We start from the raw sequence: 15,366 nt of genomic DNA, 5'->3' as shown, positions 1-15,366 counted from the left end.
TATCCACACATAACTTAACATGACAGCATAATGAAATGAATAAACAGACAAGGAAGCAGGATTGGCATGTAAATTGTATTAATATTACTGGAAAAACAGCAATATTACTGAATTAAACTCTGAGGTAAATGCGCCAAACACGCTGTTTACAGCACTAACAAGTCTGAATAAGCAATAACAGTGGATAAAACATTATTATTAGGGCTGGGTATCGATTAAGATGTTCCAAATCGATTCGATTTCGATTCACAAGCTATCAAAGCATTTTGATTCTCGGTTCGATTTCGAATCTCGATTCTCGATTCTCGATACTCGAATCTCAATTCAACTCAATGAATATAGATTTAATACAAATACTATATTTATAAGAAAAGAACAGTGAACATACGTTTACAAGTGGGTAATTAATAAAAAAAAAATTAGGAGCCACAAACCTATATAAACTCTTTTATTTTAGGTACAATTGGGTATTAAAACAACCCATCTCTAATTTTCAAATATCTAAATGTTAAATACAATACAATTTTGATGCAAGATGAAAAATGTATGCTGAAAAAAAGTCAGAACAGTTGCATTCCTTGATCAAACAGGATCAGGTTATTTCATAAAAAAATCGATTCGTGGCCTTAAAGAAAAAAACTATTAATCGAAAAAAATTTGCCCAGCTCTAATTATTATCTCTCAAAACTTTATATGACAAAAATTATATTTAAAGGGAAAATTCTTGCAGTTGTTCAAAGATGCACAGATTATTCCATATTACTCCCGTTTATGAGCATATTTGTCTCTGGCCTCGCTCTGTAATAGCTGTTTTTTATCACGGAGGGCCGGTATACGAAATTTCCCGGTAGATTTTTTTGGTCCCACTCCACCCCTGGTTATAGCGCATGATGATGACTTTGTAGATACAGTGGTGGCCATCATAAGGAGATGATTATTGATTTTTGTCATACGAATAAGCCATTAGCCCAGATTGTTTATAGCAGAGGTGTCCAAACTAGGGCCAAAGTTGGCCCGCAATGACCTTTAATTTGGCCCGTCATGCCATGAGGAAAAAGCATAAACATCATTGACACAGATGTTCATATTTCTACTTAAACATTTTCTAAAATGTAACATTTTTGATTTATTTGTACATTACAAAATTTTTGTTTGATTTTTGGCCCTTGGTAGGAAAAAGTTTGGGCACCCCTTGTTTATAGTAAAAGGTACTCTGATGTAAAGCCGAACAGTAAATGACTACTCATTTTTTACTTTTTAATGTGAAGATACGTTGCATACACAACAACACTCTGGTGCGCAGAAAAATCGTATTTTAACATTATCGTGAGGTATCATATTATCCACAGTACATATGTTTTGCACACATTTTTCAAGTACTTAAAGTTGCAGTGTGTAACTTTTAGGAGGATCTCTTGACAGAAATAAAATATAATATTATATACATATCTATTTTTAGTGGTGTATAACGACTTTACATAATGATCTGTTTTGATTATCTTAGAATAAGACATTTTTAACTACGTACACCGTGGTCCCCTTATACATGGAAGTCGCCATTTTGCGTAACAGAAAACTGCTTTACAGAGCACATTTTGTCACTACATGTTCTCAGATGACAAAATGTTTGTCCTATGGCGGCTACCGTAGCTTCTCTATGTGTTTCGAAAGCGAGGGGTGAGCTGTAGACTGAGCCGTTGGTTGCAATTCACAATCTCACCGTTAGATGCAGCTAAAATCTACACACTGCACCTTTAAACAGGGTATGTTTATTATGCTATAATTTTTTATTTCATTTGTTTTATCGGCTTTATATCAGCCACTCTTCTCAATATCGATGAAATGGCATAAAACTAGCGCAATTTAACAACAAGTGACAGCTGTTTAATATATGTATTTGCATTTCAATAGAAACACATTTTTAAATAATACAACGCCCCTCTGTCTTCATTTGGATAACTCCTCTTCCAGGGACACACGGGATAGTAAAGTGTCCATTAAATGAACACTTCGGGATTTTGCCGGAAGTAATAGGTCATCCGGGTACTTTTTGCCTACTGTTTTTGCAATACTATGAATTCAGACATACTACTACTTGCCTCGCCTACTATATAGTATGGAAGTAAGCGGTTTCGGACGTCAATCCTTAGTAAAGCATACTGCAAATATACTATTAAATGTATCAGTATAAATGTGGTATTGTGAACCTACTAAATAAAATAAAAAAATTTTTACAGTGTCTACAAGGAGAAATTTCATTTTAAACCTGAATGTTGATCCTTGACATCTCTTTATTGCGTACTGTTCATTTAAATAGCAGAAGTCATCATGACCTGGAACAGCTGTTCGAGAAAACCCTCATTAACCTCTCAGTGTCATCATGGATTTGATTTGGTGTGATTGAACACGAGGCTGTGGAGACGCGTTGACAAGTAAATGCTGATTATTCTTCAGGACTTTTGAAAGCTTATTTTGCTCTGATGCTGCACCCCGCAGAGACCAACTGTTGCATTTCAACCCAGAGCAGACGCAGACGTCTATATGAGTGATGGACATTATGTTAGTGTCTGGCACATATCAAATGTTTTTTTTTATAGTTAACAGCTTGAGAATGTCAGAAGTGAATAGGGAATGAATCACGGTATGAGCTAGAATTTACATGACACCGCTGACACGCTGTTGCTTGAGTGTTCTGGGTGGTTGACTTTGCTCTATTAATGGCACAAGTGAAAGAGACCAGTGATATTCTTAAAGGGACAGTTCACCCAAAAATGACAATTCTGGGCTGCGTTCCCCGAAACCTTCTTAGCTCTACGTCGTTCTTAAGTTGTACCTTAAGCTGTACCTTATCGTTAATACGTGTTTCCCGAAACGTTCTTAGTTACGTATCTCTTCTATAAGTCGTTCGTTCGGAAGGTTGGTCTGGAGCACTCTTAGCTATACCTTATCCCACTTGACTCCGCTAGGGGCCATGACTGTGATAAAAGCTTGTGTATATTGCGGTCTATAACTAAATATCTATAAAAAAAAGTTGAAGTACACTCCGTGTTAAATTAGGCATTTTTTATTTAAAGAATAAAACATTCACATAATTAGACATTATTACACTGATGGTTGTTAGATTTTTAATATTTTTTCCAAAGGAACATCAGCTTTAAACTATTATTACAGGCTAAAGAAACTATTAAAAAAACATTTTGGGTGAAGGAGTTGGTGAAACTATGGCAGGTAGCTATACAGCGAATCTTACTTAGTGCATTTCAGATCCGTTAAATCTTTAGTTTACCGGCTATTTTAGCTGCAATAAACAAATCAAGTAAAATCGCATGCCACGGGAGCACATTCATCACAAAAACATAATTGTTGATTTTCCTAAATATTATTATTGATGTTAGGTCGACTTTGCATCAAAGTTTTTAATGTTAGGCAGCTGCATGCCATAAACATTCAAAAGAAACTGCTCCACTTGATTATTGCTTGTATAAGGTCAACAAATTTCAACATTAAAACTAATCAAAGCTAAAATCTAAAGCAATCATAATATATATTTATATATCACATATTTTATGTTATACAGTATTTAAGATAAACAGACAGGCGCGGCTCCAGAAATGCGTCCATTAAGCATTACCCGCATTGTAAACCGCTTGCGCATCCACTGTCCAAGCACATAAACGCGTGAACTAATGAACAACAATTTGTTTTTATTTAAGTGTAATGCCAAGCCAGGTGACTTGCACGACCCACCTTATTTCCCTGTGCAACGCATTTATTGGGAAATTATCCTTTAAAGTGAAGGAATAATGGATGCATTGGAGCAGTTTATGCATTATACTTTTGGACATGAAGTTGCGAGTTTTGCATGGGTTTGATATAAAATAAAATATACAATGTTTATATTTAGTTGTTTGCAATTTAAAATATTTTTACCAGATATTCCTAATAAATGTAACTTGAACTATTTCTGAAATGTTTCTTTAATAAATAACACCGCTCTCTCATAACGCAGCGAAGTACCTATTACATAAAGTGAACAATTGATTGTCGAGCAATCGATATCAACCTATTCAGCACCATCGCCATGGACAGCACCTGGTAACGTCGTACGTAAGAAAGTATACCTTAAGAAACCCGCTAAGGTACAGTTCGGGAAACGCGCCTAGAAAAGGTAAACCTGTAGTTAAGGTTTAACTTAAGAGTCTTCGTAGCGCGCTAAGGGAGAACGTTATCGGGAAACGCAGCCCTGTACATTTACGGTCATTGGAAACACTTAAAACATTTCTATCAATAAAAGTTTTTTAGTTTTTTACATTCGGGTTAGGTGGTTTTTCAGGCAATTCTGAAGATGTGTATTTGGCACACAGCGATAGACCTTGCATTTCAAGGTCACCTGTTGTAAGTAAGTCACATAATTATTATTTGAAGATGACGCAGTATGAACTAAAACCTCTCAGCAGCACCTCAATACGTGACTGCTCCATAGACTGTAAAAAATATGGACGTAGTGTCTGTGACGTCAACCATAGGTTTGTGAAGAGCTTTTTTTAAAACTTAAAGTAGGCGGTGCCTACCGTCGCCATCTTGATAGCTCGTCACCGGCCATCACTTGCGGATAACCGAAAATGGGTAAAATTAGTTATATAGATCAAAAACACTTTTTGTACAAGGCTATTTTCTGCTGTAAAGTTGGGCATTTTAACATGAGGTTCTATGGGGATTGACTCCCCTTTGGAGCCAGCCTCTAGAGGCCAGTCGATGAATTGCAGTTTAATCAGAGAGATCGGAAGGTTGCCCCTCGGTCTACTCCCAAGTATAAGAGGCTTTCCTTGCCAATAATGTCTGGATAACACTCTTACATCTCTATTGATTTAAAATAATGTACTATTATGTCCAATAAACACCTATACGTTGTCGCTTAAGTATAAGGGGCTTTCCTTGGCATTAACGTTTGGATAATACTCTTACGTCTCCTTCAGTTAACAATAATGCCTATTACGGTGGATGTGATATTAGTAAACCAACAACATCCGTCGACATAATGTTTGGAATGACTTATCGCGAGAGGAAAAACTATGTTTCTGTCGCAGACAATCAGTTAATAAAAACAAGTAATTTCATAGTAGTTTTTTGTTGATATTTAGAAAATATCGCTATAGTTTTGTAAAAATCTGTAATGGAAACGCAGCTAATGCATGACAGCGTTTCCCGCAGAAAATGTGTTAGTTAAGGTGGTAAGGTTGGCACGCGTCATGATGAAAATGAACATATTTAAAACACTCAAATCAAACTTAATCTTGAAAAAACTATGACAGAAAATGAACACATACTAGATTATTAATGAATTAAATGGTTTTAACAGATACCTAGTTATGGGAATAGCTCCGTGATGAAGTGACACTAAAGGGTTAATAAACACAAGCTGAAGCAGATGTTGTAGAACGTCTGGTGAACGATGATAGATAGCGCCAAAATTGTATAAACTGATTATTTCCCACTATTAAATACATTATCTTAAAGGAGTGTAACTACTGTAGCATGTAAATAATGCACATAAATAACGTGAGCAAGGGCGCACAACAATTAACAATTCTATGGAATCAACAGGCATGTGCAAACTGGCTATCCTCCAGACATGACGGACCACGTCTTTATCTCATTTCGGCTGTGTGGCGTGTGTGCCCGCTCGCGGTGTGAAGCGCATCCGTGCTATTCTCCAAGATGCACTTTCTCAATTTTTTCCTTTTTTTGTATGACCTAGTTAAGGCGGTAGGGTTTCCCAGCTTAGGCGGGCCGCCCAAACTGCAAAGTGCTGCGGGAAACCCTGCATTATAGGGGTGTAACGATTAACCGTGCAAATGCGCGTTTTCTCAATGAATGAATTTGAATGAATTACGGTGAAATCCAGGCACATCCGAACGCCAGGGGGCGCTCCCGTGCAGAAACTCCCTTTGTGCCACAGAAGAAGTAGCATTACGAATGCTATTCCAGGAAATGTCTACAGGAATATTTATATCACTGTTCTTCAAATTCTTTCAGGTATTTTCATGATAATAAAGAATATTTTAAATGATTTGGTTTAACGAGTGTTGCTTTTTTAGATGCACGTTATAAAGGACTCCGACTCGTTATGATTTTAGATCGATAAGGACTTCCTACGGACCAAAACGCCATAGTACACGCACAAGCTGTGCATGAAACACAGAATCGCAGCCTTGCGATTCAGAATCGATTTCAGACAGGCATTTTTAATGGGACACACGATTGAATCGTTACATCCCTACTGCATGATGATTTGCAAACAATACCTATTGACTTCCATAGTAGGAAAAACAAATGCTATGGAGGACAGTGGTACCGTCAACTGTGTGCTTTGTACAATCATTTATCAATATATATTTTAATAAAAACAATAAAAAACTCATACAGCCTCAGAATAATGATACATACACACCAAACGTGTAGCATCGCGTTGCTCGCGGGATTTAACTTTGTGTCATGCAAATTTATCGCTTGAGTTTAATTTGTTCAACTTGCGCGAAGGCAGGTTTGACGCGAGCAGCGCATGTTTTCGCGGGAATCGTGCTGCCCAATACGCGTCATTCGCATCCCCCGCGCAAGGACGCGTCTGATCGCGTATTTGCATTGCCTTTGTATGCAAATCGTTGAACTCGCGTTTGGTGTGTATGCCCCATAACAAAAGGGTGATGATGACAGAACTTTTAGTTTTAGATGAATTATCCGTTTATGTCTAGATTTGATTGGTTTGAGGATTATTTATGCAGAGTTTGTTTAAATCCTTAACCCTTAGTATGAGAAACCGTACACATCTGACAGCAATCAAACATGTTAAAAAGTAATTCACAATTTGATTCGATTTTGATTTGAAATCGTGCATCTTGTGATTGGTAGATTTTTGAAACATCCACAAAGCAATCTGCAATCCAAATCATTCCCTTTCTGCATTTTCGAGTAATGGACTGTGATGTAGTCTTGGCAGCTCTTGATGCTGTCGGATGCTTTTAAAGCTGATGAACGGTTGGTGATGTGCATTGAGAGACAGTTTGCAACATCATCTGTTTCAGTCAATTCTCAGCACACAGCAGCTATTGAGCGTGAGTTCACATGGCACGCGGTTTTCCATGAGATCACTTTTTGATTCGGGTATGAACTGTGCTGCTGGCTACAACATCATGATATGATCCAATCTGACTCCTTATCAGATATTACCCAATGATGAACTCATTTAGTGGAGATTGTGTCCCGTCCTATAGCTCAGTGCATTAGCAGCACAAAAAGTCATGGGTTTGGGTCATCTTGGATAAAAACGTGAAAGCATCTGTCAAATGAGGCTCACGAGCTTGCCATGTGTGTTCAAATCAAGTGATAGCTCAATTAAAATGAGTTTCTTTCTTATCAGATGTGAGAATTTGGCAATAACCAAGCTGTCAGTGTTTAAATGATCTTATACCGAATGATAGATGTTATTAGTTCATTGCGATTCATATCAGTAGCTTCGAAATAATGCAGAGGCCTTGTACTGTAATACCGAACTGCTCTCTGCTTATTTTCTAATAACGTGGAAAACTGAATGATTATGACAATCAAACCATCTTTCAGTGTTTTTAATTTTGTTTCTAATATTCATTTTATCATTATACATTGCAGAATTGCTCTCTCTCCAGTCATGTATCTGAAATAGCACAGTAATACAGTATGACTCACTATGTTAAATGAACGGCTTGAGGCTGGGGGAATATCAGATGGTGTAGCTCAGCAGCGACCCCTACTGACCATCACACAACAATAAAAATGATGATGTTAAAGGGATAGTTCATCCAAAAATTAAAATTATGTCATCATACAAACCTGTATGAGTTTATTTTGTTTCTTCAAAAGATGTTTTGATAAATGATGGCAAATCACAATTGACTGTACCTATTCACTATGGAAGTCTATCCTTTAATGTAGTAAGATTTATACTTTTATGAAAAACACAACTGATGGATAGTGTTTGCCATGGATTTAAGTTGTTGTTATAGTGTTGTTAAATGTGTTATGTTCATAATAATACAATAATCTTGAAAACTATTTGTGCACATGGGTGATTCTCACGAAACCATTGAAACACCACGGCACTAATGATTTTAGCTTTAAAATGTGTAATATAGTAACATTAAAAAGCATCAGAATTAACACAATACTGTGTTCTACCTTGCACAACGTGTGATTTCAACATACGAATTTATAATTGGAAATTTTATCTCATTTTCTGCTGAAATTCTCATTACCGCAATGTGTCCGGCTGTGTTTGAACATGCGGTATGTTGTAATTTAATTAAATTAACACAAAAATATTAAGGAAAAAAATAAATGGATGTTTTGCTAGCCTACTTTAGATGACAGAAAAAATATTTACTGAATATTCATGTATAATAATAATGAAGAAAAATTAGGAAAATGATGTGTCCATGCCTGATGTTCTCATCCTCCGCAACACTTTTTGAGAACAGTTTAAGCACACATACAGAATTTTAATAAAGTTTGATTTTGAGTGACCAAGCACATGGACCAGTTACTTCAAGATGGCTACCAGGTAAGATAATTTTTTCACAGTTAATTTGAAATATTGTCTTGTCAGAATGCTTACACGACATTTTGATTATCATTACCGCAACAGATGCTTATTAAATGTTCATTTAATTAATAGAAGCATAATACTTTGATTTTAAATGTGCAGAATCTCCAAATTATGTTCTTTCAGGTTTGTCATTTTGAAAATATGTCAGTGTTGATGTCTTCTGACTGTTGCGGTAATGAGATTTTTTAGGACTCATTTTTTAAATTATGTTACAAAAAGTGTTAAATGATAAGTAAAAGTTTTTTAATTAATGTCCCCATTTACTCCAAACGTTGTTTTTCAATGTCTGGTGGGAAAAAAAGTAAATTTAAGCAATTTTTACATTTTCATGCTTGACATTTTTAAAACCAAGTTTTCGTGAGAATCACCCACATACCCCACACTTACAAAGGTCCGAATTTCATTCCTTTAAATACATTGTCAAAACAAAACACATTTTTCAAAGCAAATTTTTGTCAAACATCCAGTGAAATTGTGAAAAAAAATTTTGTTTAATGCATTTTATTTGCGACGTGTCGAAGGCTTTAGGGTCACTGTATTAAATAAAATGACTTCTCATTCCACCTGGACGTATGATTGCAGTCTAGTCCCGTATGTAAACATCTCAGTTTGGCTTCTGGTGAAAGCTGTGATGTTTCCAATCTTTTTTGTTTTGCTCTCTGTGATGAGGTTATTTCCTCAGCAGTCGGGTAATACTGATACACTGATTGGACCGGTGCTGTTTTTAGAAGAAATACATGGACGTGAAATTAAACCTCCTGTTTCATGTTGTGTTTCCGTGAGTCTTAAAATAGCGTATTCAATTTTCAATTCCCAGCTATGTTTACTGCAAAAATGTAAATAAATTCAATGATAAATGTTTGCAAGTTCTTAAATGTTTCTCTTTCTTTTAAATAAAACAAAAGTTGCAGTCTCAGATCTGTAGTTTTCTCTATTGCATACAGTATGTGACCCTGGACCACAAAACTTTAAAGGATTAGTCAATTTTATAAAAAAAATCCAGATAATTTACTCACCTCCATGTCATCCAAAATGTTAATGTCTTCCTTTGTTGAGTCAAGAAGAAATTATGTTTTTTGAGGAAAACATTCCTCAAAAACATAATTTCTTCTCTACTGAACAAAGAAAGATCAACAACATTTTGGATGACATGGTGGTGAGTAAATTATCTGGATTTTTTTTAAGAAAATGGACTAATCCTTTAAGTCGCATGGGTATATTTGTAGCAATAACCAACAATACATTGCATGAGTTAAAATTATCTTTTTTATACCAAAATCATTAGGATGTTAAGTAAAGATAATGTTTCGTAAGATATTTGGTAAATTTCCTCATATAAATATTAGGGCTGTCAAAAGATTAATCGCGATTAATCGCATACAAAATAAACGTTTTTTGCATAATTTATGTGTGTGCACTAAGTGTAATTATTTTATATATAAATACACATACGTTAATGTTTGTATTTAAGTAACATTTACATGTATATTTATATATATTTTGATATATTTTATATTATAAAAATATACCTAAATAACATTTTTCTTAAATTCATACATGTATGTGTGTATTTATATATACATAACACACACACACACACACACACACACACACACACACACACATATTATCCAAGCACACACACACACACACACACACATATTATGCAAGCACAAACTTTTATTTTGTATGTGATTAATCGCGATTAATCTTTTGACAGCCCTAATAAATATATAAAAATTTATTTATCATTAGTGAAATGTGTTGCTTAGGACTTCACGTGGACAACTTTAAATTCGATTTTCTCAATATTTTTTATTTTGCATATTTTCAAATATTTGTATCTCAGCCAAATATTGTCCTATCCTAACAAACCACACTGTAAAAAATTCAGCTTTTTTTGTCAAATCAACATATTTTGTATGTTACTTTAACTTAAGTTTCTTAACAATTTTAACTTGATTTTAAAAGTTATATCACAGGTGAAAACTTAAATAACAGGTTGAATTAACTTGCAAAACCAAGTTGTTTCATGCTGCATTTTACAATGTACATCAATGGAAAGCTTATTTATTTATTTATTTATTTAGTTTTGTGGTCTAATGTCACATTATATGTTGTATTTTATAAATGAATTAGACCTTTAAACCTTACATATGCAATACAATACGATATCATATTTTATTATCAGGAAGTTTTCAGTAAAATAAACAATCTTATCTCTTTATAGAAAACATTACTTGCATTCTCCATTGTGCATAGAAAGCAAGCATTGGCCAATCCATAACGTCTGTGTTTTATATTTAATGAAAAGAATCCACTCCAGATTTCTTTCTTTCTTTATCTGACAGACAGTTATAAAAGGCCCAGCAAGGACAGCCGTATGTATCTGAATGACGCACAATGATGTCAAGAAGCTCTTCTTAGTAAGCTTCCCCCAGAGAAAAATCTCATTGGGGCTCAACTGCGTGTCCTTAAATGCCATTCAAACTGCTTAATATGCTTTATTAAAATTTCTGCCTCCTGGTTCATTTTCCATTTAATATCAGCCTGTAGCAGCGCAACTAAATTATGAGACACTAATGGCACAAAATCCCACAATTATCCGAGGACTTTTTAAAGTGATTTGGAGAGTCGGGTTGATTTAAAGAGCGCTGTGGGATGCGTGGCTTTGGATGCTTATGGCTTAAAAAACACCCAATGAGTCAGAAACTAGTTAGCAAAACCGTCAATCTTTAGTGTGTCATATCTGTTTGTGCAATTATTCCTCTTTTACGGTGAAGAAAAAAGATCTTGAGTTGTTATTGTACCCAATTTAGTCTGACACTTTCCAGCTCTTCCCACACAAACCATAACAGTTTACATCACAGGCCTTATTGCTGCGAATGACGCGTCACTATGACAATCACCAGGAGCTTTTAGTGTTATTTCTTGACTGAAAGCCAAATCAGGTTTTTCTCCTTTGTATTAAAAGTTGCTGAAAAATTAATTACCAGGACTCTTTAGATTTTTCTACATTTGATCTCGTTGCTGTCTGAACCTCTTTCATACATCACCTTGATCCCATAAAATTGCCTTTTGTATAAACTAGTGATGCACCGATGTATCGGCCACCGATATTTATCGGCCGATTTTTGATGAATTTGAAACCATCGGCATATCGGCAATAGCACGAGAAAGGCCGATACCGATTGTTAATTAATTAACTGCATAAAGAAATCCATTATATGTAAAAAATTAGTTGATGTTGTTAATAAAATAAATGCTGAATAGCAAAAACCACCTATGAAGGTTGTCATGCTGTCTTAATATATTTGTTTTAGCTTAATTTGTGCCTCTCTTATTATGTTGTTCAGTTGAATGTTAATTAGATCCAATCCATGTTCAGTAAAAATAATTTGATGCAGAAATAAACTAGCTAATAGACCAACTGTATAGTATTGCATACAAGTGTTTAATATCGGTATCGGCCAGAAGTTGTCTGTTTAAATCAGAATCGGTATCGGCCCAAAAAAATCCTATCGGTGCATCCCTAGTATAAACACATACACGTCCAGGATATGATGCCTTTAGTGTGAACAAAAGTTATGTTGTACGGTCATAGTAATGCATGTGTTGTTGCAATGACATATTCATTGTGCAACTCTTCGACCGTCAATTTTAAATGCATGTCAGCGTTCACACTGAAATAAACACATTTTTCGAGGTTGTTTTAGCTACTACGTATTAGGGATGCATAACGCGAATAATATATAGCAGAATAAAAGTTTTTGTTTACATATGTGTGTGAACTGTGTATACTAACTTTGTATATATGAATGCACACACATGCATGTATATATTTACATGTATGAAATGTTAACATGTCTATATACATTTGTATATTTATGTATAATTTATTTTATATGAAGAGTTTCGTTGCAAAACGAGATAAATCCATTTTTTTTTACATTTTTGTCGAAACATGTTTATTATTATTTTGTTTTATGGTGCTACTTAGCTGTATTTTTTAAGTTATGAAGGTTTAAATCAAAACAAACCAACTGCAGTTGAATTGATATTAATTGGAATGCACAACCAAAAAAATTAGATTTCTGAACAATTAAAAAAACTGAGTTTTGCAACGAAACTCTTCATATATAAATACTTAATATTCTTTGTGTGCATATTTAAATAATTATAGATATATAATTGACATCATATATACATAATTATTATACACAGTTCACACACATATATGTGATGTCAATAAAAACTTTTATTCTGCTATAGATTAATCCGGATTAATCGTTATGCATCCCTACTACGTATGCACACAGGTTGGCCAGCGCCTCACATGAGACTATAGAGCTCTTACTCCATGAAAATCATCAGTTTTTATTGGTTAATGATTGGTTCTTTTGTTGCATTGTCCGCTATTCATAATAGGAGTGCTCTGTATCCATGGTGTATTTGCAGTAGTACCGAAACTGTACTTAGTGAAGTATTGAAATCTTTAAAATTGTATATTAAAGGTGCAGTGTGTAATTTTTAGAAAGATCTCTTGACAGAAATGAAAAATAATATTCAAAACTATAATATCAGGGGTGTATAAAGACCTTTTTATAATGAACCATTATGCTTTTATAACCTTAAAATGAGACGTTTTTATCTACATACACGAGGGTCCCCATACGTGGAAGTCACCATTTTGTGCCGCCATGTTTCTACAGAAGCCCTTAACGGACAAACTTTTTTCCTAAGTTGTCTCTGACAATGACGTTTTTCTGGTGGCGGCTACCGTAGCTTCTCTATGCGTTTCAAAAGTAAGCAGTGGACTGAGGCCTTGGCTGCAATTCGCAACCTCACCACTAGATGCCACTAAAATTTACACACTGCACCTTTAATAATATTAAAGTGGTATTAAAGGTCCCATTTTTCCTGTGTTTTCGAAGCTTTGATTGTGTTTACAGTGCGCAATATAACTTGTTCATGTATCACGTGTAAAAAAATGCAGTATTTTTCACACAATTTCACTTATCTCTATAGTGATGTTTTCACTGTCTTAAAAACAGGCTGATGTCTTTCTTGTTCTATGAAATCCCTCCTTCAGAAATACGTAACGAGTTTTAATTGTGTAGTTTGTTTAGTGTGTTGTGATTCGACAGCAGCTTAGCTTAGCAGAGCCGTTTGAGCTTAGCTGGCGACTGACGTATTTCTTTGGGTGGAGTTTAGTCAAAAACTCTTATAGTTCAATCTCGTCTGAGCCGATGGTGTAGTGGGCAACGCTCCGACATGTGGTGCTTTCGCACTTTCGGCGACCCGAGTTCGATTCCCGGCTTGTGGTCATTTGCCGATCCCATACCCCTCTCTCCTCCCTGTACTTTACTTTCATGTCCTCTCTTCAACTTACTGTTAATTAAAGGCAAAAATGGCCACAAAAATACATTATAGTTTCCCAGTAAGCAAACTAACAAGGATGACAGGGGTCAAAGAACCAAAAACTCCAATAAAGCCACAATATGCAAGATTTTTGAAATAAAATATTCAAAAACCACTTGCACAGTGTGAAAAAATTGAAAACATGGTTTGTCCGTTGTTTCCCTTGTAATTGTCGGCCTTTTTAGTGATTAGTAATATCCGTGCTATCCTCAGTTTACGGTTGTAGAAACTATGGGATCTCATGTGGACAAATGCATTACGATGGCATAAATTATGTGATCAAACGTACAGGTAAATAAAGACATTCAATACGTCTCTGAAAACAACATCTATCGTTCCACACCCCTTCATAACATCATTAAAGCAACACTATGTAGTTTCCATGTAAAAATGACTTACAGCTCCCCCATGTGGTTGAAAAGCGCAACAGTGTCTGGTATCAGACACTCTTCTGCAGGCAGGGGGAGGGGCGGGGCTGTGTGCTCTACCCTCCACCGTCACTTTCAGAGTGTGCTTGTAGCAGCTAGGAGGCTGCTCAGGTTGCAGCAACAGTACAATTTGTCCAGTTAAAAGTTGTTCTATCACTGAAATAATTTTAGAGACATTATTTAAAGGTAAAAAAACTACATAGTGTTGCTTTAAGCTTCACCTTTGTTATTGTGTTATTGTGTAATAGCGACCTCTAGTGGTTAAAATCCTACATATTGTGCCTTTTAAAGGGATAGTTCACCCAAAAATGAAAATAATGTCATTAATGACTCACCCTCATGTTGTTCCAAACTAGTAAGACCTCCGTTTATCTTCAGAACACAGTTTGAGATGTTTTATATTTAGTCCGAGAGCGAATGAAAGTAGTCCATGTTACATCAGTGGGTCAGTTAGAATGTGTTGAAGCATCGAAAATACATTTTGGTCCAAAAATTACGACTTTATTCAGCATTGTCTTCTCTTCCACGTCTGTTGTGAAGCGCATGCGTGAGACTATTGTCGCGTGACTGCAGTGACACGGATGACTTGTTATTGTCAGACATGTTTGCACATTTTTTTTTAAATTTAGAGCGTGCGTCTCCCTCAGACTGTCAACGAAGCCCGGGTGCACAAAAAAAAAACAGCTGGGGCGCACCATATAACACGTCAGCCGCGTCGTATGTCATCCGCATCACTGCAGTCACGTGACTTTAGTCTCGCGCATACGCTTCAAAATAGAATAAACTTTGTGATATGTCAGGCTTTGCCTCGAGCATCAGTTACACCTGCAATCTCTGACATTTGTAGTTTAAAGGAAAGATTATGATTTGTAATTATTA

At 35.4% G+C, this 15,366-nt stretch overlaps 1 protein-coding gene across 3 annotated transcripts in view; it reads left to right on the top strand.

The window, feature by feature from the left end:
• Positions 1–15,366, top strand: part of LOC129446449 (3',5'-cyclic-AMP phosphodiesterase 4D) — a 206,455-nt gene that overhangs the window by 12,360 nt on the left and 178,729 nt on the right. The window lies entirely within an intron of this gene.

Source organism: Misgurnus anguillicaudatus, chromosome 12 (genome assembly GCF_027580225.2).
Source record: "Misgurnus anguillicaudatus chromosome 12, ASM2758022v2, whole genome shotgun sequence".
NCBI lineage: Eukaryota > Metazoa > Chordata > Actinopteri > Cypriniformes > Cobitidae > Misgurnus > Misgurnus anguillicaudatus.
Note: the sequence above shows the minus strand (reverse complement) of the source record. Positions and strands in the feature narration are given on the sequence as shown.